This window comes from Cyprinodon variegatus, unplaced genomic scaffold (genome assembly GCF_000732505.1).
Source record: "Cyprinodon variegatus isolate N-32 unplaced genomic scaffold, C_variegatus-1.0 Scaffold85, whole genome shotgun sequence".
Lineage (NCBI taxonomy): Eukaryota > Metazoa > Chordata > Actinopteri > Cyprinodontiformes > Cyprinodontidae > Cyprinodon > Cyprinodon variegatus.
In genome coordinates, this window is record NW_015150538.1 from 1,629,100 (window position 1) to 1,650,834 (window position 21,735).

The 21,735-nt window shown below is 37.2% G+C and overlaps 1 long non-coding RNA gene across 1 annotated transcript; it reads left to right on the forward strand.

Moving 5' to 3' along the window:
- Positions 1-2,905: 2,905 nt before the first annotated feature.
- LOC107083825 lies at positions 2,906-19,972 on the forward strand. The gene is made up of 3 exons (XR_001481197.1): positions 2,906-3,054; positions 17,382-17,476; positions 19,530-19,972. It is a non-coding gene; the product is annotated as an uncharacterized LOC107083825 (long non-coding RNA).
- The last annotated feature ends 1,763 nt before the right edge of the window (positions 19,973-21,735 follow it).

Here is a 21,735-nt window from a genome sequence, read left to right on the forward strand (position 1 = left end):
TGTGATAGCTCTTTTAATAACAGCTCATAAAAGTTTCACATACGCTAATACGATTACACATAAAATATGTTGTTGTTGTTGTTGTTTTTTTAAATATTCTTTATTCAGAGGATTTAGAATTTACTCCTTAAAAGTTGTTGTTCAGTCTTGTTCTCATATCTTGAAAATGTTGCTCGTCACAGAAATTTATTGCATGGTTGTAAGTTGAGAAACTACTGTTATGGTTAGTATGTTGCATATGCTGCAGTCTGTGATCAATTTTTTAAGAAAAGAAAATATATTAATATGTGATTTGAACTTTTCGTAAATGTGAAAAAGAACACAAACAATGGTGTCTGTCTAGTTTTGACCCTTAAATGTTATACTTGCAGCCTAGACGCATTGAAGAACAACATGTGTGGTCACCAAAGAGGAGCAGGTTCTTGATGTGATAAGGTTATTTGGCTGTGCCTGTCTGGGACTGCAAGTTGAACTTATACCCTCAACTTCAAGCAATGGAAATTAAGTTATTTTCATTTTGCAGCTTTCTCTTCCCTCCTTTTTTTACTCTACTTGATCACAAAGAAGCCATCAGGGTAAAGATGTTAAAGTACCCCAAAACCAACCCGGCCTCCATCTGCAAAGCATGCCATGTTTCTTATGCAAATTTCGAAGTGAATCACTCTATAAGAGCACTTTATATAAAATCATGAAGACCATGTAAGAGCAGCTGGACATTCTAACACTTTTTCGATAATTTCTCTGGGTCAGCTGTGGAGGAATGGAGCTGCCAATCATTTTTATATGTAGCAAAAGAAAAGTGTCCGTCGACAAACAGGCTTTACTTTGCCGTTGCTATGGAGATTAATCCGAGTCCACAACTACCATTCCCCCTGGCACTTTCTGTCTGTATTCTGTGTGTTGACACCATCAGTCAGTCGCTGAAACCACCTGATCACATTTTCTTTATCCGGAGGCTTACTGAGCAGTTCTCGAATAGGGTTCACTATAAGAGTTCATCTAGAGGGCTCTGGCAGGCTTTCTAACTTTTTCTAATTATTTATACTCTTACAAGCACAAATGCAAAAACAAAATTCCTTTATATAGATGTATTTATAACTGGGAAACCTGGGGAAATATTCTAAACAAATGGAGTCTTTTTCAACTCACTGCTTTTGGATAAATAACAATATATGTATAGATAAAAAAAACAAGAAATCTGATCAAATCGGTCAGATGTGAGGAAGACACAAGCACTTTTTATTTATTCTTCATTAGGATGCTGTATCCAGCTGACATTCAGCAAAGTTGACATTTTCTGTTTAAATTGAATGGTTCCCTACTAACTGGCTAAAAACATTACATATAAATCCTTAATTCTTTAGAAAAACGACACATGGGGTTAAAACTTTAATAATTCTTCAGTTCATGCTACCACAATCCTTCATGCTTGATTATTAAGTCAGAGGCATTTTTTTAGACATATAGCCGCCTATTCAGAGCAAAATTAGATGCTAGACATTTTGTCCTACCATTAGATATTGTGTACCTACAATGCCTCAATGTCATGTTCTGGTTAACATCTATAGATTTAAAAAAGAAAATTAAAGTCTACTGAAAAAGGGTCATGACCTGCCAGAGTTTGTAAGAGTGAACAGGAACAAACAACAAACACCAATGTGTATCAGGGAATGCAAAAAAGAGAACCAACGTGATTTGATAGATGAGTGTGATACAGACTTTTTTATTTAAATGAATGGATAAGATTAAATGCCATTTATGAGGATAATGGTTGTTTTCCTAATAAGAAATAAACATTCAAACATCTGTTTCAGTGTATGAGAGTTTATTTGACATGCCAATGGGTAAACTTGAAGCTCCTAAGTAGAAATATTAGAATGAGGAAATTAATAATGAGTCAAGAAAAATATTTGATAAATCAATGTATATAGACAGATGGACCAATGGATAGAGATGCTGGGTACTAAAAGCTTTAATTATCAGTACTGAAATAACGAAAGATAATGCAGACCATGTTTAGGGAATAGCCGAATGACATTTGAGCTTTCTTAGGCTCACAAAATTATGCGTAAGGTAAATAAACATGCATAAAATAGAGCTTCCTCTCAATGGGATAGAGCATGTAAAACGAAATACAAAAAACGTCTATGAAAGCAAACCTAAATGTGTAGATTTCTAAGTGGGCTTTTCTGTGGTCATCTGTTTAAAATGCTATGCATAGTTCCTATAGCTTCTCCCTGGCAAATCAAATATTCATGCACTACCTTGTTGTCTCTCGTCCTGAGGGTAGAGATGGAATTACATATGCCCCACACGCATCTTCATGAATCATATATTGCTGTATACCTAGACATGCTTATAGAGGCCATTATGGAGTTCATATGCAAACAGACATACACAACAAGATAGAGATGTGTACAGATTCAGATCTACTTTTCAATACAACTGTCCACCTATCAAGTTTAAGTCTGAGCCTCTAGAAAAGAAGTTTGAATTTGATAGAATGAGAACAAGTGTCTAAAGGGAGGTGGAAGTTATTTCAGGGTGATGTGAATTAGTGTAAAGTTTTTTTTTTTCTTCAGATTTTCAAGAAGATGGACTTTCTTGGTGCCATAACTACAGCCCCCTTCAATTAAGGAGAAAAATTGATGTGTATCATTAATTATGTCAGTCATATCATAAATCATCACTGGCTGCAGCAATTAATTATTTTCTAGTCATATGAATAACATGACAGAGTAGAGATAAATAAGCGGCTGAGAGAGCTAAGGAATTGTTGGGGATGGAGGATGGAGGAGGGAAAGGGGAGGGATGGTAGGCCATTCGTCCGTCAGTAACTTAGGAGGAGGGGGGTTCTCTCACACGCTCTATTTACCGGACCATTGGGATGTGACGGGAACGTGACAGCCCCCACCACCACCCTACCATCCTGCTCTCACTTACCAGCCTTCTCATGGAGGAACGACAATTAGGCCTGAACGAGACGGGCATTTCCTGGAACAGATGCTGGCGTTCCCCGTGAAAAGCGACCCCCGTCCTGCATCTGAGGTTAAGGTGTGTGGAGCACAGTTACCATCGGCTTTAAACGAACTAACAGCCTTGTGATGGACCATTTATAATCAAAGGGCAGCCTTACAGAGAGAAGTGCGCCTGTGAGGCTAGTGGAGCTTGTCTGAGGAGCTGAATGCGTTTTATTGTTCAAGACCTGCTCACCATCATGAGGTGGAAGGCTTTTTTTGTGTTGTTTATTTTGCAGCTTTTATGTGATAGATCTTGGATTCAGAAAGCAAATTTCACAATGAAGTTTATGTTTTCCATGTGGTCCAGACACCTCAGGCAAATTTATGTAAAATTTCTACTTTTTAAAGATTATCCATAATTTGTCTCCTTTTTACAATTTACTATGCAAAAAAAACTTAATAATTCCTGATTCCAGAAAATCTATTTATCGATTACTTCATTTAAAGACAGATTAAGTATCTAAAATGCCATAATATTAGTAAAATGCATCATTATTTATTGTTTGCCGTACATTATGGTTGATTTTTGGGGTTTATACAACTATTTTAGAGCAATTCAAAAAGTATGATGTTTCTGCTAAACATGTTATGGTAAATTGTTTTTAAAAATTTTTATAATGAAAAAACATAAATGAAATAATAAAAAGTGTGTTAAGCATTTGTTCTCAGCTGAATTTACTCAGTACCTTGTGGAATAAAAGAAATGCTCTAATTACAGGTGTAAGTCATTGGGGGTATTTTTTAGCACATGTATAGATACATATATAGGCTGCACGCATATTTTGCAAAATACTATGACTTTTGCAAAAAACGTTATAGTTAAAGCATTGCCATTAATTCTCATTTATATTTATGCCTGGAGTTCGACTAGATTATTTCACTCATTGGCAGTTCTTGCTTTATGTTCAGAGTTAATGTCCTTGTTAATAATTTTCCTGCACTCTATAAATCAACTCTAATCAGCTCACCTGTCTCTGTTGAGGAGAAGCATCCCCACAGCATAATGCTGTCACTTCCATGTTTCCCTCTTAGAACTGTATCTTAAGACTTTTGTGATATTTAAGAGCGTTGTGTTTTGCTGTCAGGCACAAAATTCAGTCTTGATCTTATTAGATACAAGCACTTTTCTTTGAAAACAACATATAAGTTTTATTCCACTTTCTTGTTACAAAGAACCTCTTTGTATTGGTGTATTACATGAAAACCCAATAAATGATACAACAATCCATAATTTTAAAGTTAAAAAAGAAAATAGATTATGAACACCTTTCCAAGGAAGCTGTATGAATCTCCCTTCTACCTACATTATATAAATGCAGCATCTGACACCACATGGATTCAGTAAAGTGGGAGGAAAGGTGATGGAACACGAGCTGTACCCTGGGAGACTTCAGCCTCCATATCCTTTAGCTCAGTAAGTGTTGACTGACTCACATGCTTGTATGCCTTATCCCAGACCTTTGTGGATGCAGAGTATTGATCCAGAGAATAGGGAGGGGATAAACGGAGGAGAACCTGCACTGAGAAAAAAGTAAACATCACTGCAGATGACAAAACACTGATCACCCCGGAGACCCAGACCTTCCCTGCTCTGTCTTTCTGTATCATCTCTTGTGACCCTTGCCACCCTGAGCTAAACCAACTATCAGCCTTACTCCTGTGCCCTCTGAGTCCGTAGCTTTGTATGTTTTATGCCCATATATGTCCAGTCAGGGATACTGGCAGAGGAAAAAAGAAATCTATGAATCTTGTGCGTGTGCATGTGGAGGAAAGTAGTACGGACATTGAGTTAAGGGTTGTTTGGGGAACATGGGCATCTAAGCCAGTGTTTAATACCAAGTATGTGCTGTGGATTTTAATCAATACCAGGCCTCTTTTGTTCCTAGCCTGCTGAGGAGAGGCAAGCCGCCGTTCACTCTCTGAAAGGTTAATTCTGGAGGTCAAGTGATTTCACACCCACACCAGAATCCTCCATGTCACAGCAGCTGCCACGCCTCCAGGCGCCATGACACCAAGCATCCTGATTTATATGTTGTAAGAGAGCAGTGGGATTGGAGGTTAGGTTGGCTGTGCTATCATATGATAATGCTGTCCTTCTGCACTCCAGAGAAGCTACAGAAATAAATGAGAAAACACAGCAGACCTAACCATCCTGGAACACATGTGGGTGTTATTTTTCCTTTTCTTTCCTCTGTATTTTTTGACAGGAATCATTTTTTTATTTCAGCAAAAATTGCAGTAGAGCTGGATGTGTTTTTTTTTAACAGTTATCATGCAACTGAATGTTGACTTGTAAAATATACACTGAAGCTTAGTGAAAAAGCTTAGAGGGACAATAAAACATAAAAATGAAAACTAAAATCCCATACCAAAGAGAAAAATGAACATACACCACCTTGCAGAATGTCCTCGCATTTTGATAAGTAACAACTACTAACTTCAGTGCATTTCTTTTGATTTGGATGTGACAGACCAACAAATTGCACTGCATAAAATGTAAACTAAGAGAAAATTATGCTTTCTAAAGTCAGATCTTTTGAAATATATTGACCAAAGTGGCAAATTTACAGTATGCATAAGATATATTCCTAATCCTTTTGTGAGATAGCTCAAGCCCAATCAGATGGTGATAATCTATAAACAACAATTAAGGTCCTTTATTATTTGTGTTAAGGTTTTACTTTGACTAGCCATTTGATAAGCTTCAGTCTAAATGTGGCTGTACACGTACACTTAGGGCCGGATCTATCAAAGGTTTGCGTGTATAAAAACGTGAGCTATTTCACTGCGCACGCTAAAAAATGTCCAAACTGATCTATCAACAGCGTGCTAAAAAGATTTGGTCTTTAAAACGTGCTAAATAGCGCCTCTTATCCATTTAGTACTTTTTCTGCAATGAATATGCAATATGGGGCGTTTACACGCAAAAGTGCGTCTTGTGGGAGGAGAACATGTAAATATATTAATTTAGCACTCGCAAAGTGATTTATCAAACCTAAAAACAATTTTGCTAACGGTATCTGACTCTATATTTAACACGTTTCAAAAGAAGGTGCAAATGGTCTGTATGCGTAATTGCGCACACATGGCAGCGGTTATTGTCGCAAGAAGGAGACATCGAAATGAAGCAAGGAGACGCAGAGAACGCATTTTTTTCACTCCGTGTGAATATTTTTGGAATGAAGGAGGAAACGATCATCAAAACATGTCGTTTATCCAGCATTGACATTTTGGAGCTGTTGGGGGAACTCCGAATGGATTTGGAGCCAGCCACAAGGAGGACCCACGCAATACCAGATATCACAAAACTCCTTGCAACATTGCACTTTTTTGCATCTGGGTCATTCCAGCGTACGGTTGCAGCGAGAGCTGGGATCTCCCAATCTCGTTTTTCAGAAGTGCTGTCCGACAGGGTCGGGGTTCTCCCCCTGCGCCTGTGGAGCAACATGCCAATGCTGCGGGGATGCGTAATCTCATCCACGGTCACTTCTTGTGAGCCATTTGGTATGTGCATTTTTGTACAGGCCAATACAAAACACCTGTTTTTTGTTGTTGTTGTTTTTTTTTTACTGCAGTGAAGTAGAAATTCAGCCACATACCACCTTAGGGAATAAAGGTTGCCAAAGTTTTTTTCTTTATATATCACTGTAAGATTTAAATTTCTTAATGCACTAGTTTGTAGAAACTACAAACTACTTTGCCGCAAACCACAAAACGCGCAAAACCATCATTTAAATAGGGCGTCTCCAACAGTTTTGCACCTGCCACCAGTTACGCAATCGCTCTTGTTAAATCACCCGCAAACCATGGTCCAGCCCCTCGCGCAAAATTCCAGTTTTTGCGAGTAGGGTCTAATGTCCTATAGGAAGATGAACCTTCTCCCACTTAGTGTTTTTGCTGCCTCTAATCAGTTTTCTTCCAGAATTATCTTATTTTTCATTCATATTTCCATAAGGTATGACCATGTTAGCATATATATCTCCACAGCATAATTGGGCCACCTATATGTTTTACTGCAAGGATTGTGAGTTCAGGTAGCAGTGGCACCATGACTTTCTTTCAATTCTTCCAAAACAGATATTTATCCGACCAATAGAATCTCCAACCTAAGCCGTTTCATCTTTGCTGCTGTCCCAGTGTTAGTATGGACTTCTTGCCTGCTTATTTGGATCAATGTTCTGCTTGCCAAAAATATTTGTTTTCTTGGTAGCTGTACACTTCTACTGTTGTTTAAGACTCTTGGATGACAAACTAAAAAGTCCTCTATAAAATCTGAATACAAAATAATATGTCTTACAAAGTGATCCTGCTTTATACATCTTCACAACTTTATCCCTGACCTCTGTTCCTCAGTCTTGATCATACATGATCAGAGGACATTATTTTGAAAGGTATACAGAGTCATGTTGAATTAATTAAAATATGTGTTCCAATGAGGCTTAAGTACATTCTGAAAATAACAAACTTTATGCTTTTTCAGTATGCTGTTTTTTCTATGTTAAATATATTATTTTTGGGTCTGATGTAATATTGCAATACAGTAAACAGAAAAAAAAAAACAAATTGAGTAGAAATAGAAGGTTGAAAAAAATCATTAAATTAATCTACACATTTTTTCACATTTTAAAATGACTGAATAATTTAAGAGTACACTAATGTATTGAATAAGACCATATGTGTACGTCAATGAAATAAAATCTAAAAGAAATTTGAAAAGGTGCAAAGGTATACTTTTTTATATTTGTTTTCAAAACGAGTTTCAAAAACTACTGTTAAAATAAATCCCACATCTGAGGTCCCAGAGTCTGCAGGGCAAACATCTGCATAATGTGAGACCAGTGCTTCATGAGGTGTCATGAAAAGAAGAAGCACCAGAGGAATTAACGTGAGGACTTATCTTGCGCAGGCCATTATTTAAACCCTCACTTTTCTAAACACACCACTCCCCCAATGAAGAGGACAATAAATAATCCTTCTAAATAAAATCTATTCCCTGCAAATTCTCCAGGATACAGGCCATCATTATCAGTAGGAGGGGACAGACAGCAATTAATAACACAACCAACCATCTCTCGCAAGGCATCCATCTTATTTTCATTAGGGCTATTGCTGTGTGCATATGTGTGAAAAACTCTGTGTAAGAGTATGTAAGAGAGAGTGTGTCTTTGTGTATCTCAATGCATAAAGATGTGTTGCTGAGTGATTCTGCTTAGCCGAATCAACAAATACCCGCAGCATTTACTCTGTGGGGCCATGACGTGTGCTGTTTCAGTAACATTTTTTTGTGATCCGTCCTTTAATATTTGCAGAGCTTTATTAAAACTCTACCAGATCCACCTTTGATTATCCTCTCTGGATCTGCTGCATCTCCTTTATCTCTCGTTTGGAATCCGTGTTGTCATTCCAAAAGGGCAATTGCACTTGCTATGGCATCCTCTGGGTCTCTTGGGGTGACGATAGCAATTAGCTTCAATGACGGAGTGATATAAGGGGCTGCTGATTGACAGTTGCCCCCAGAGAAGGGGCTGACTGAGGTGACAGCTGGGCTCTCTACTCTCTGTGGTCGCCCCAGGCTCTGGCTTGTGTTACCCCACGCGCCAACCTAACTCTTCCCTTAGCACACAATCACGTGTCTTGTTCCATCCTGTGCATTGGCCATTCCCTTTCCAATCACTCTGGCTTATGTCTTGTTATATCCCGTCTTTTAGTAAAACCCACCTTCTCACGTCACCCCATGTCTGTTTCTTGTTATTGTTATGCAGCACAATGTGACTCAACACTGACCTTTCCTTTTCCCACATCATATTGTCTGCATACAGCCATCAAAAATGTGTGTGTGTACATATATTTGTGTGTGTCTCTTTCTCTATCCTCAAACGGTGCGGTACGCTGGTTTGTATCTCGTCTGTGTCAAAGCAACAGCTGCGGCAGCCCTGACACATCAGTGAGTGTTTCTTCAGTGGAAGCCCGAGGAAATGAAGCGCTCCCCATCTATTGATCCCCCTACACTCCGCTGTGCATCAGGGAGACTTTGTTTTCACTGCCTAACAGAAACATAGCTCCATCAATACCGTACAGTACTCTTGCTCGACACCAGCTTTTCTCTCCGTGCTACAGCATCCCAGGAGGCATGTGATAGACTCCACTAACTGTACACAAACTGTACAGAGAGAGAATACAATATGTTTGTGTGTATTGTGATGCATTTGTCAAAGCGCAGAGGGAGACTTGTGATGGCAACAGCAATTTAAGGAGTATAAAAGACATATTGGCAACAATGGTTTGTGAATGATGTATTATGTAATCTGCCCCAGGAGTATATCTCTTCTACTTTATCTCCTTTATGTCTTCTTCCCTTTCATTTTTTTAGCTGTTTTTTCCCAAGTTTATCTTCTTTACTGTGTGGATATGTGCACATGTTTGTGTGAATGATGGAGTTTGGCTCTGGCTTTTAAGGCTTACGTCCACACACATCAAAATAAGTGCCAATAAACAAATCACTGCACTAAATGGTATCAAGGTCACATCAATCTCAAAACAACAATGCTGACTGGCTTCACTAGAGTCTATTACTCGAGAAAGGGAGGTAATAAGCAGGCACTGGGCCAGGTTTCATGCTTGTGTGTTTGAGTAGGAGGAAACAGACCTCTGTCAGCACTGATTGAGCTCTATCACCCTTATTTATGGCACAATGTACTCCATGTTCAGCATTCAGCCTAGCTTCACAGAGGGCATTGATTTGGAGTCGTTACCACAGAATAATGTGCACAAGTTCTATGAAATAATGTTTGTTTTTTAATGCTTGCAATAATCATCATGTCATCATCAGAACTCATTTGACATCTAAAGTTTGTAAATCCGCCCATTTAATGAAAGGTTAGCTTTTTCAAAAATATTTTACTACTTTTGTTGTAGCATCATGACAAAAAAAAAACTGTCTCCTCAAGTTGGTGGACTCTAATTTGCATTTCGGGAAGAGTGAGAGGTTTATATATTGAGAGAAATTTACTGGTTTAATGAAATCAAAAAGGCAACAGAAACAAAATCCAAGACCCAACATACATGTAACCAAAAACCTGGAGATGTCAGGGGAAAACACACATGGGGAGCCAAGTAACAACAAGAAAGTAGCTACAAGTAACTGAACAGGAGCTGTACATGTGGGAGACTGAAACAATGGGAGGACTTATTATCTGATAGGGAGCAGGTGTAGACAGAAGTAACTAGAAGGAGCTAAGGGAAAGGAGACTGGCACTCAGAACTTACAACACTGCTTAAATATAACTCAAAATGGAGGACAAACTACTGAACAAGGAAACACAGAATAACACAAATCAAAGTGGAAATTAAAGAAACTCAAACAGAAGTCCACTTAGGGCACAATTATTACATATACATTTACATAACAAAATATTAAATGACAACTTCACTAAAATAGTTTTTTTAAACTTGCAACCGGTGAGAACAAAATAGAAAATATATTTTCTAGCAGTTAGAGCTCAAAACCCATACCTATAACTTAGATATTAGCTGGAAGTGGTTTCCTTTTTATGAGAAAAACTAAACTAAACTCCAAATGGAGTATTCAGTTTTCAAAAAGTATGTAAAACTCTTCTCTATTAAAACTAGTTTTCTGCAGCAGAAAAGCTACAAAGGTTAAGGTAGGGAAAGACAAGTTTATTTAAATTGCACATTTCATTTGCAAGAAAATTTACATTGCTGTACATAAGAAAAAAAAGTATATGTAGTGGCAAAAAAGGAAACATGAATAATTAAAGAGAATAAAAGTTAATTAATAAAATAAAATTATAATATATCTAAGATAAAATGATTGCTAAACAAATGTAATTAAATTTGGACTGAAAACTTTAGAATAATGTCTACATAGCATAGTCAAAGGCTACACTAAACAAATACATTTTTTTTCTCAATCTGAAGCATTTTAGGGTTTCAGCACTTTAGCAGTTTCCAAGGAGTTTATTCCATATGAGGTAAGATGCTTAGTGGAAAGCTAAAAGTTTTTTCCCATGTTTGGTTTGTGTTCTGTGTATACAAAAGACCTGAGAGGTCGCAGTAGTTGATATACTGACAGCAACTCTGTAAATTATTTCGATACAAATCTATTCTGTGATCAATAAACTAACAGAAATTATTTAATGTTTATTCTCTGAGATACATGAAGCCAGTGTAATGACTTTAGACCCGAGGCGATGTCCCTTTTCTAGCTTTGATGAGAACGCTGGCAGCACCACTCTGGATCAACTGCAGCTGTCTGATCAACTTTCAGGCAAAGTTGCAATAATAAGTTCTACTAAAGATGACTACGTCAATTCATTTTTCTTTGTTCTGCTGATATATTATTCCTTTAATCGTGGAAGTTTTCTTATAGAAGTGTATAAAAGTTATAGAAGGCCTTTATGTGCCATTAAAAGATTCCTATCACTGCATTGCGAAACCTGATTTTTGTTTTTATGGCTCTATTAATTGAAACTATGTGCTAACTTTTTAACTCTCTTCCTTTGGTCCAAAAATAATCATCTCAGTTTTATTTGGATATAGATGAAGAAAAGCTGGAAAAAGAAAATCAAAAAAAAAAAATGTTGGCATTTACCCAGCGCTTGGATGAGTTCATAGTCACCTGGTGGCATTAGGGGGAGCGTGTAGATATTGAATAGGAGGGAACCTAAGATGAACCCCTTGGGGAACAGTACATCCTATTTCTTGGTCTTTGATATTAAGATAGTGACACAGAAAGGCCTTGTCCTTTAAGTAGGATTTAAACCACTGCATTGCTTTAGCAGAAAGGCTAACCAAGGTTTCCAAGCACTCTAATAAGACAGAGTGATCAACAGTGTTGAATGCTGCACTAAGGTCCAACACTATGGTTATTGCACAGTCTGCTGTTATACAGACGTCATTGAACACCTAGACAAGGGGAGTCTCTGAACTATGGTGAGCACAGAAGCCTGACTGAAAGATGTCAAAGTGGCTGGTCATTTTTCAGATGGTGTTTTAAGAAAGCCCCAATGAGATATATAATGGAAAGTATTAACAGTGCACGGTTACAGCCAAAATGATATAAACAAAAAGTGACTAATCAATCACAAGCTTGAGGATAAATTAGAGTCTGATACAAGAACTTTAATTAAACAGACAAACATCAAATAGCTTTAAAGCCAACCTTTTATGAACCCATTCCATCAGTTTTTTTTCTCTTCAGTGAAAAGGATATCTTTAGAAAATATAGACAAGAAGAATGGGAAAAAAAAAAAAAACAGGAGACAGCTATTAGAGAGGAAGTAAGGTATGACAAGATGGGGAGCGATATTTCTGTGTGTGGGAGAGGTGTAAGTGAGAGAAAAGCACCTTATTAAAGGACAAGCTTTTCCTGGTTTGCACTAATTAATTGCGTAGCACCACTGACTGCTAATTTGTTGGGAAAAATGCATCCCAAAAGCAAAGGGGGCTCCTGCTTGAACTTTGCTTCAGAAGCACCTAATTCACCAGTGACTGCAGCTGTGTCCCTCTCCTGCACTGCAACACTATTAAATTAGAGCGCCTGGACCATCAATTTAATAAGCGCTGGAGCAGATCATTTGAATAAGGACAGTGTTAGTATTCTAGTTGAGCACATCTAAGAGCAGCTGACCTTTTTTCACCACGGAAAGGATCCTTGAACACATCTAGCTAAATCAGAGAACACAGTAATAAGCCAGTCAATGCTTAACATTGTCTAAGGGAAGAATGTTTTTTTTTTTTTTTGGCTCCCCCTCTTCTTTGGACAGTCATGTATTTCCCTTTGGTATGGCAAGTTACTGTGGTCTACTAAGGCAGCCAGGGCCTCTACAATTTAAAACAGAGCGATAAACGGGAGGGAAAATTTAATAAGCGAAGACGAGGCGATAAAAACATGCTCACACAGTGCCAAAAGAGATTTATGATTAATTATGCTATCGCCTCTGCGAGTCCAGTCGTGCATGTGCACCCGCACATTCCACCAATCCACGTGCACATATGCATTCTTCCTCTCCAGATGACGGAATTGATTTATGTGCACGCTGGTGGTGTGGAATTGATCAGTCCACTTTAAAATTCCCCATGAACTCCTACATAACAAATCAGATCCTGACCTTTAACCCTGACATCTTTAGCTCCTGATGCACACCTGGGGGAAGACCTATTAGGTAGAGTTTAGACACATGCTGTTGCTGTTTTTGAACAGTAACTGGGGCGAAACATTAGCAGTGGTAATGCATCAGGCCGCCAAATAGATCATATGCTGTGACAGTTATGGTGACTGTCAGACTATGGAGAAAGTGATTTAACTAGCTTTTTGTCTGCATGAAATAAACATCGCATGGGAGGTTAAATGCTCTATCATATGACTGCTTGGCGACAGTCCGAGCTCTTCCTAAGAAGCCAAAGCACTAATGAGCTCTTGGTAAACAACATTGAAAAACAGACAGGAGAAAGAAAAGCAACATTCAAAGATATACAGAACGTTTACGTATGGTAATTTTTCTGCAACAGGCAACTGAGTAATGATCAGAGAAGACAGTACAATGTTTCAAAGATGGAAAACAAGGTCTAAAGCTGGTCATTTGACTGCAGTTACATATACCTGCTTTTTAATCCATTGATATAATGAATAAACAAAATTGCTTCTCAGTCACTCACCGTGCTCCACTTAAAATGCTGAGGACAAGAAAAATCCATAAATAATGGGGGAGTAAGATGGTAGATATATATTAAGCCTGGGAAATGGTGGGGCTCTGTGTTTTATGGGGCTAGTTGCAATGTTGATGAATATTTGCTGGTTCGGAATCATAGCTTAATGTCAGGCCACAATTTGTTGCAATTAGCGGGATGATTTATAGGAACAGTGAGGCCGAGTGCATGGTAACAATTAGCTGAGCTTTTTCGGGGGGCTTTTTATTAATGGCGTGTCACACCAGAAGAAGGTTTCACCCAGTGAGAGTGTGTCTTCCGGGCCCCTTGATGTGTGGCACGGTCCGGCCACAAAAATCGAGGATAGAGGAATCAAGTTTTCTTTTTTTTGCTTTTATATTTTTTTGCTTCACTATTTGGGAGTTTTTTGTTTGACTATGAGCTTTAAAAACATGTTTTTTACTCATATTTGAGCTGTTTTATTTTTCCTTTTTACTGCATAATACTTCCTTTTACCGCATAGTAAATACTGCATATTTATGTAGTATAGATTAATACGTATGCCATATTTAACTTAAAAAAAAACTATTGGACAAAAAGAACCAAACAGCTGTTCTGTCTGGCAATAACAGGGTTCAAGTGGAGCGATGTGCCCCTAAACGGCTAATAAACGGCACAAAATGAGCCTGCAATTAAATTTATACACTTGATTGCACTGCTGTCATGTCCACTACAGGCTTATCGAACACCTGGGATCTATTTCCTAATAGAACCTTGGGGAGAGTAGAAAAGAGAGAAAGCTATGGGAAGAAATGAACAAAGCAATAGACTGTTTTTTTTCCCCCATCGTATTTTTCTTTCTTGGGCAGTTTTTTTTAAAGCGCAAAAAGGGCTTTAATTGATAATGCTGCACTTGTACTGCTTTACAGGCTTGTAGTCATCACCAAACTATTTTATAAACATATTATGAAAGACTGGCAAATAAGGAGGGATAAGCGTAAAGGTGTGATATTTGTAAGCAGATTGACTGAAAATATAGATTTTCCTCTGATGCAATAAAATGCCATACTGCAACACCTTGTACCCCTAGCTTTTTTCCAACTTTGGTAATAAAGAAGGTGTCAGCCAACATATTATATGAATTAATAAAGCTTCATTTGATCATATTTGACAAAACTGCAGTATGGATGTGAACAGGCATTATTTTCTGCTGCTGCACACACAATTCTGAAATGCATAACAGTGTTCCACTGCAAGTTTTGTATGCTTTAAGATTATTTTGAATTAATATATTTAAATATAAAGTGACATATGAGAAAATAAATCATATTAAGACAAGAGAAGAAAAAATATGTGGTTTTCAAAAGTTAAAATTGATCAAATATCTACATTAATTGAAATAGCAAAAACATGTTATCAATTATGTTAACTGGAATTATCCTAAGCGGATAGAGCCTACCTTTTACAACAAGGATTTCAATTAACAATTAACCATCCATAGAAAAATAACAAGGAATCAAGAAAGATCTGCAGTCAAAGAGATTGGCAAATATATTTTGATAAAAGACATGAAATAAAGAAGATTCAAAGGTGTGCTGCAAAAAAAAAAAAAATTATATGCAAAAATCATACAATATGTCTTTTTTGTGCGATGTTGTGTAATTTGATTAATCAGGGGAGTTGAAAAGCCATCCTATACAGGTTAAAAGTTTCAGTTTCTATCGCAATGATGTTGATTTATTTTTTTATTAAATGTCAATTAAAGACAGAGAGAATGAAATTTAACGTTGTACGTTTTACGTGGGTTCACTTTCTCTCCTAGACATCACCACAAACATATGGCAGTAAGCCATTAAAAATATGGCTAACTCATTTTTAATTGTGGGAGGGGGTTATTAATACCCAACTGAAAGCATTAGGCACTGAACTGAAACTGACAGGGTCAGGTTCTCACTAGCAAGAGGTACTTTTTGGGGATACAAAGTAAGTGACAAAACATGCAGAAGAAAAATCACTGATACAATGAAATTAAAAAAATAATAATAATAATAAAAATAAATAAATAAAAAAAAATATATATATATATTGTAATTTTGTAACCTTGTTATCTAACTTCTTCTCCAACTTTCTGATTCACTTAATTTCTTATGTTGCATAATCTTGGCCAAGTTTGCAGAGCATTTGTATAACATCGTGTGGTAAACAGATTAGATATATTTGCTTCCCTTTTCATTTTCTATACCTAATTTTGAATTGGGCGAAGGCTCTGAAAGCTCTGAAAGGAAATTTCAGTTTTAATGGAATATAATTCACTTATGGAATATTCACAGTCTTCCCTTGAATTTCCTTTTTTGTGATAGATGACTAATCATAACAGCATAAACAGTCACCTGTAAGATTAGCCATAAATCTTAACCAAAACTGTTTGCTTTTTTCCCCACCAGGAGCAACCTGTCGATATGGACTCGCCATCTGTACATGGTTAGATCTATGCACACACAGATGGCAGCCAAACACTCCCAAAGTTGCTCTGTCCGCCCGTCTAACATTACAAAGCAAACTAATTAACAGTAAAATGAAGGGAAGAAGGAAGGAGCAGTTTAAAACAGAGCTGCAGTGACTATAATGAGGGAGAGAGAGAGAGAGAGAGAGAGAGAGAGAGAGAGAGAGAGAGAAGAGCCATCGATGTAGCAATGCCGGAGGGATACGAGGGGGAAGCACTTTCATTGAGGCTTTAGCGTTATGGCCCTCTTAAAGATCCATATTAAATGAGGGCTACTTATCGCCAAGCCTCTGTCCCAGCACACAAGCTTTGAACTGCATGGCATGGGGCAGAGGGCATGCATCTTAAGGCCATGAGGGGAATCAGGGCTAGCAAGGAAGGAAACCTTGATTTGCTAAATTAGGCATTGCCAAAAGGACTTCCTCTTTCACTTTATTGTCACACACAAGACTGGAGTGTTAATTAATGAGTATCAGATAGCAGTTATAGTTAAGACATTTCTGTAGTGTTATTATGCCTTGCTTTGATTAAACTATTTAAGAAAAACATGTATGCAGGTGATTTGCTAAAATACCCGTAGCCTACAACTTTATCTTTAATGCAGTTTGTCAGATTGCAATCAAAGACTTTCATATATTTTACTGGATTTTTTTTTGTGACATTCCTGTAAACTGAATGATACAAAATACAAATTGAAGAAGTGTGGCAACCGTCATGCATATGTCTTCAGCCGCCTTGCATTTCCAGCTGGAAATGTTTTGGGGTGTGCCAGTTTAGCAAACTGCCCACTCTTGTGTTCAAAAATCTCAAGGTCTGTAAGCTTAAACTGTGAGTGCTTGTGACTATCAATTTTCAAGTCTTGTGTTTTTAGCTCCTTTCATTTTCCCATTAACTCTGGCCTTTTCTGTCCTTGGTAAAGAGAAAACAGTCCCAGCACATGATGCTGCCACCACAGTATGTCTTTGGTGTTAATTTTCTGCCATTCATAGCTCCTTGTATGCAGATAAGTTAGATCAGTTTAGTTACATAATACCAGATCACCGTCTTCCATGTTTGCTGTATTCCCTATTAGCCGTATGCTTTAGACTGTCAAGGAGAATTTGTTTGGCTTTGTTTTGATCTTACTTTTCTCACACAGAAGCAGCATTTTTGAACTGCAGGACTAATGATTTCTTAACCTGTTTCTGTAGGGACTCTGTCACCATAGCTATGGATAATCCTGAAGTCCCTCCTGGTTCACTGTAGGCCTGTCGGCTGCTTTGCTGCTTAACATTCTGTTTGCATGGTTAGTTGTCTTTCTTTTTCCAGAAGGACTGACAGGCATATATTGTTATTCAGTTCAGTTTAATTCAAAAAATAGTTTATCATTCCCAAAAGAAAATTAAATGCTGCCATAACTTTAAGTGATTTATATCCTACTTTATACATCTACTCAACTTTATATTCACACTACTTGCTTTGTCCTCTGGTATCCTTACACTGTTTGGAGAAAGAAAATGAATAATACAAATAAATAGATAAGATCCAGGCCTTCACAGAACAGCCGGATTTATTCTTGGAATGATCTGTATGCATTAGCTTTCACAAGATTTGATCTAGTGTTAAACTTTAATAATCTTATTTAACTAAATTAATCTGAGCATCATTTTCCTTTAACTTCAGGTGCAATTTACTATTTCCATCTCAAAAACAAAATATTCAGGTAGACAAACCAAGTTTTGTGGTTGTTTTAGGATTAAATACAGCCAATCTCAAAGGGAATGAATACTTTTACCAGGCACTGTATTTACATTTTTCCTTTACTTGCCATGACAAAAAAAAAAAGACATAGATAGAATTATGTGATGTTCTGGATGTTTTCTTTGCCCACAGCTGAGATCAGATTAATTTATCTTTTTTCCCCCCAAAAAACGAGGACAACTCCTTGGAAAGTTAATTAGTAGGAAACAAGTGGAAGAATAAGCAGGAAAACGGGAAATGACCCAGCTGCCAAAAGTAATAACATTTTCATTATTTATTTCATTATTCATTTATGGATGTGTTCAGAGAGAATTAATAATTGAAGCCCCTTGGAGAAAATGTTTGTGCTGGAACCCTATTACATGCAGGCCAAGTTCGGTGGCACAGTTAGTTAACATGCACAAACGCACTGCCCCTGACAAATAACACATCAAGTGGAGCCCTGGATTATTTTGTTCACAAACTTCTCTTTCAATTCAATTTTCTGGTTTTGCTCAGGGGTTTTTGCCAAGGTTAAGGTTGCATTCTGTACTGCGGTGCAGTCTACAAAGACAACACTGAGATTTTAGAATTAAAAACAAAGAAATAAGGTTTTCAGCAAGATGCTGTGAGAGCTGTATCTTAGCAATCGCCACATACTGAAGTGAGATGTCCATATCTGTGTGAAAACTAGTAATGTAGCACAGAATCAATTAGACGTCCCTTTGGAAAGTAGAATTTGCACTGCTCTGTTCCATGCATCAGCTTTTTTAAGTCCAAACGTCACACTGAATGTAATTCCCTGATCCAGTCGGTGTTTACTGCAACACTTCTAGACCAGCTTAACATTTAATTTCCCCCTGCTGAGATTCTGAACACATTTCCAATACACACCCTGGAGAAAATGAGTCCGGAAAAGAACTCTGGTGGCAAATCATTCAAGGCTGTCCAAAGATCTATTACAAAAGCATATTTTATTCTCACTTCCAAGGCAGAAATCATTTTCGAAAAAGCAGGACAAAGGCAACTGGGATTGCTGTTATTTCTCTTGCCATATTATTTTTCACTTATTGGATGCGTTTTTCTTACCAAATTCCCAAACACGACCCACCCACACATTGCCTGGTTTTACTTAATGAAAGCAATAATGAAAACAGATTAATTTAAATTAATGTAGGTGTACATCTTTAAAGGGTAAAATGTCTGTTCAGAGGTTAAAACAGACGAGCAAAAAAGTAACAAAAAACATATTAATAGTAATAATAAGAAAACCTTGGCTAAATGTCAGTTGGAGTGTTTTTACATTATCCATACACAAATCCTCTTTTTTTTTCCTGGCTCCCATGATCAGCCTGCGCTCAAAGCACCAGGGCCACAGCCATGTGTGAATAATCACACAGAGGGCCTCAGTGGTGCCCTCGCCATTTTACAAAAGGCTGGGTCCAAGGGCAGATGGGGGAGGCCGAGGTATAGGGAGTAGAGAGATGGGGAGGGGATTTTTTAAACGTTAACACGTTGTGGCTTTGGATATCCTCAGAAGCTTGTCTCATTAGCTGCTAACTGGCAAGACTTTCCCCTCTCTTTTGTTTGACTTCTGTTTTTGTTTTGTTTTTTTTTAGACGGGAACTGAACGAACAGTGGAAAAAATGGAGGCTGCAGAGGGATTGACTGAATATTTCCAAGTTCTCCAACAGTTGACAAGCTTATCTGCATTGAAGCAACATTAATGATTCATTTATTTATTTTTCTAAATTGTCTAAATAGGAGCAATGGGAGTGCTCCTTAAGATTTCATATATTTATTGTTTCTCATGAAGATTTGCTTCCACACAGCCCAATTTGTATTCAACGTAAGCAAGAGATTCTGTAGAAGTCCTTTTTAGGCCGGCTGACTAGCAGAGCCAAGCCATTGATGGTGATTTTAATTTACTTATTCGGTTTCTAGGGCAAATAATACAGAGCTAACTATACCAGATGCAGCCAGTTTTCACTGGACATTGATAATATGATTGGAAAAGCTTACTGTCTATTTTTGCAAGCAGTAATTTTCAAGTATTTTTACGATGACTTAAAAAAACAGAAGAGACATTATGTTAATAAGGTGCTCTGTGAATATTTCTTTATTACCACTATGCATATGATCACATTGCAACATTTTTTTTTTTCTTTCAAGTCAGTTTGAAAGAGAAGGTTCATGATGATTTGAGTAATGAGGAGAGTGTCTGGGGGGGAACATAAAACTGGTTTGATGCTTATAAACAGCATACAGCGGAAACATCCTGGAAAAATCTGCAAACGTTGTTCAAAAGGTTGAGTTCTGTTTTATGTTAGGAGTAATGTCAGTGTTAGGAAGCTGGGTCAAAGCCTCCATATGCTGTTCAACACCTGTGTGTTTTTTTGCAAAACAAAAACTGCATTCATAAGTTTGATTTATATGTAAAAGGAAAAATTTATAATCAAGGAGAATAAAAACAAAACTAATTTAAAATAGTACAAGAATAATACAAATTGATCAAAATTTATCAAAGCACATGGCTGTCATAAGAGCAATGCAAAAGTGAAAATAGTAATAGTGCAGAGAATCAACAGCCTGCTCACTAGTACCCAGTTTTATCCAACATACAGCAGATCAAGGCCCTTGAACTAAAGCAGTATTGACAGTGACCCCACCAAGACCCGTCAACTGAAACGGCTCTAACAAGGTATTAGCAGGCACCTCCAGCTCTCAGTCTGGGTCTAAAGAAACACAGCTGCTCACAGAGTTTTTCAGGGTGGAGGGCAAACTCACGCACAACAGGGTGCCCCCAGCTAAGCTATAGGAGTGAAACAGGGTCATGAATTCCAAGAAAAGAAGAGGAGCATTTTAGTACCACTTTGTTTCACCGGCATAATTAATAGCGGTTTACTGCAGGTTAGGTCAGAAATATACATTCTAACAGTTGTTTTTCGAAATGTTCGATAAAAATTATAAAAGTAATCTTTGGAATTGATATAGTGGGGAATAAATATAATAAGTTAAAATGTATTTCCAGATTTTGAAGACTTAACTGTCAACATTATAAAGTAATTTATGTTATTAGATTTGAATTGATTAAAAAAAGGAAACTGATAAAATAACGTTATGGAGATAACTTTTATCTGATGGTTATCGTTCCTGTTCTCACAAATCTGAAAAGTGCAGAAATATTTACATTTCAGCTAAAATTAAAAAAAAAAAAAAAAACATTTAAGGAGAGGCTTTGCAACAAGGAAGCTACCCGGAATAAAGAAATTTATAGAATATATCTTTAAAGAAATATATAAAATAGTGCAGTTTACTTCCTAAGGTACCATATTAGATAATAATAACAAAGATTGCTTTCATTTAGATGTATTCATTAAAAAACGAGCCCTTGGCCAAATAGTAGATTGATGAATGATACACCTCTTGGGCTCAATCAGGTGTTTTTTTTCTGTTCCTACAGTAAGCACATTCCTTTCATATGACTCGAATTTATCTTTACCTCTTCCTTTCTGTGTCTTCTACTCTGCAAAGTAATAGTTTATGGCACGCTTGTGAAAAAAAATTGTTGGTGGAAATACTTTTTCTTCTTTTATAACCTTCTCAAAACTGCAGTTTGTCACAGAAGACGAACACCTATAAATGGACAAGGTTCTGCTGAAATATTCTTCCTGTTTATAATGAAGATATTCCTTAACCTTCTCACCAAATGCTCGCTCAATATGAGGTATTTGGGCAAAGTTCAGAGCTTGATGCAATAAACTCAGCTTCCTTGAACATGATCATTTTACTTCCATCCAGGTCATATTCTGTACAGCTAAGGCT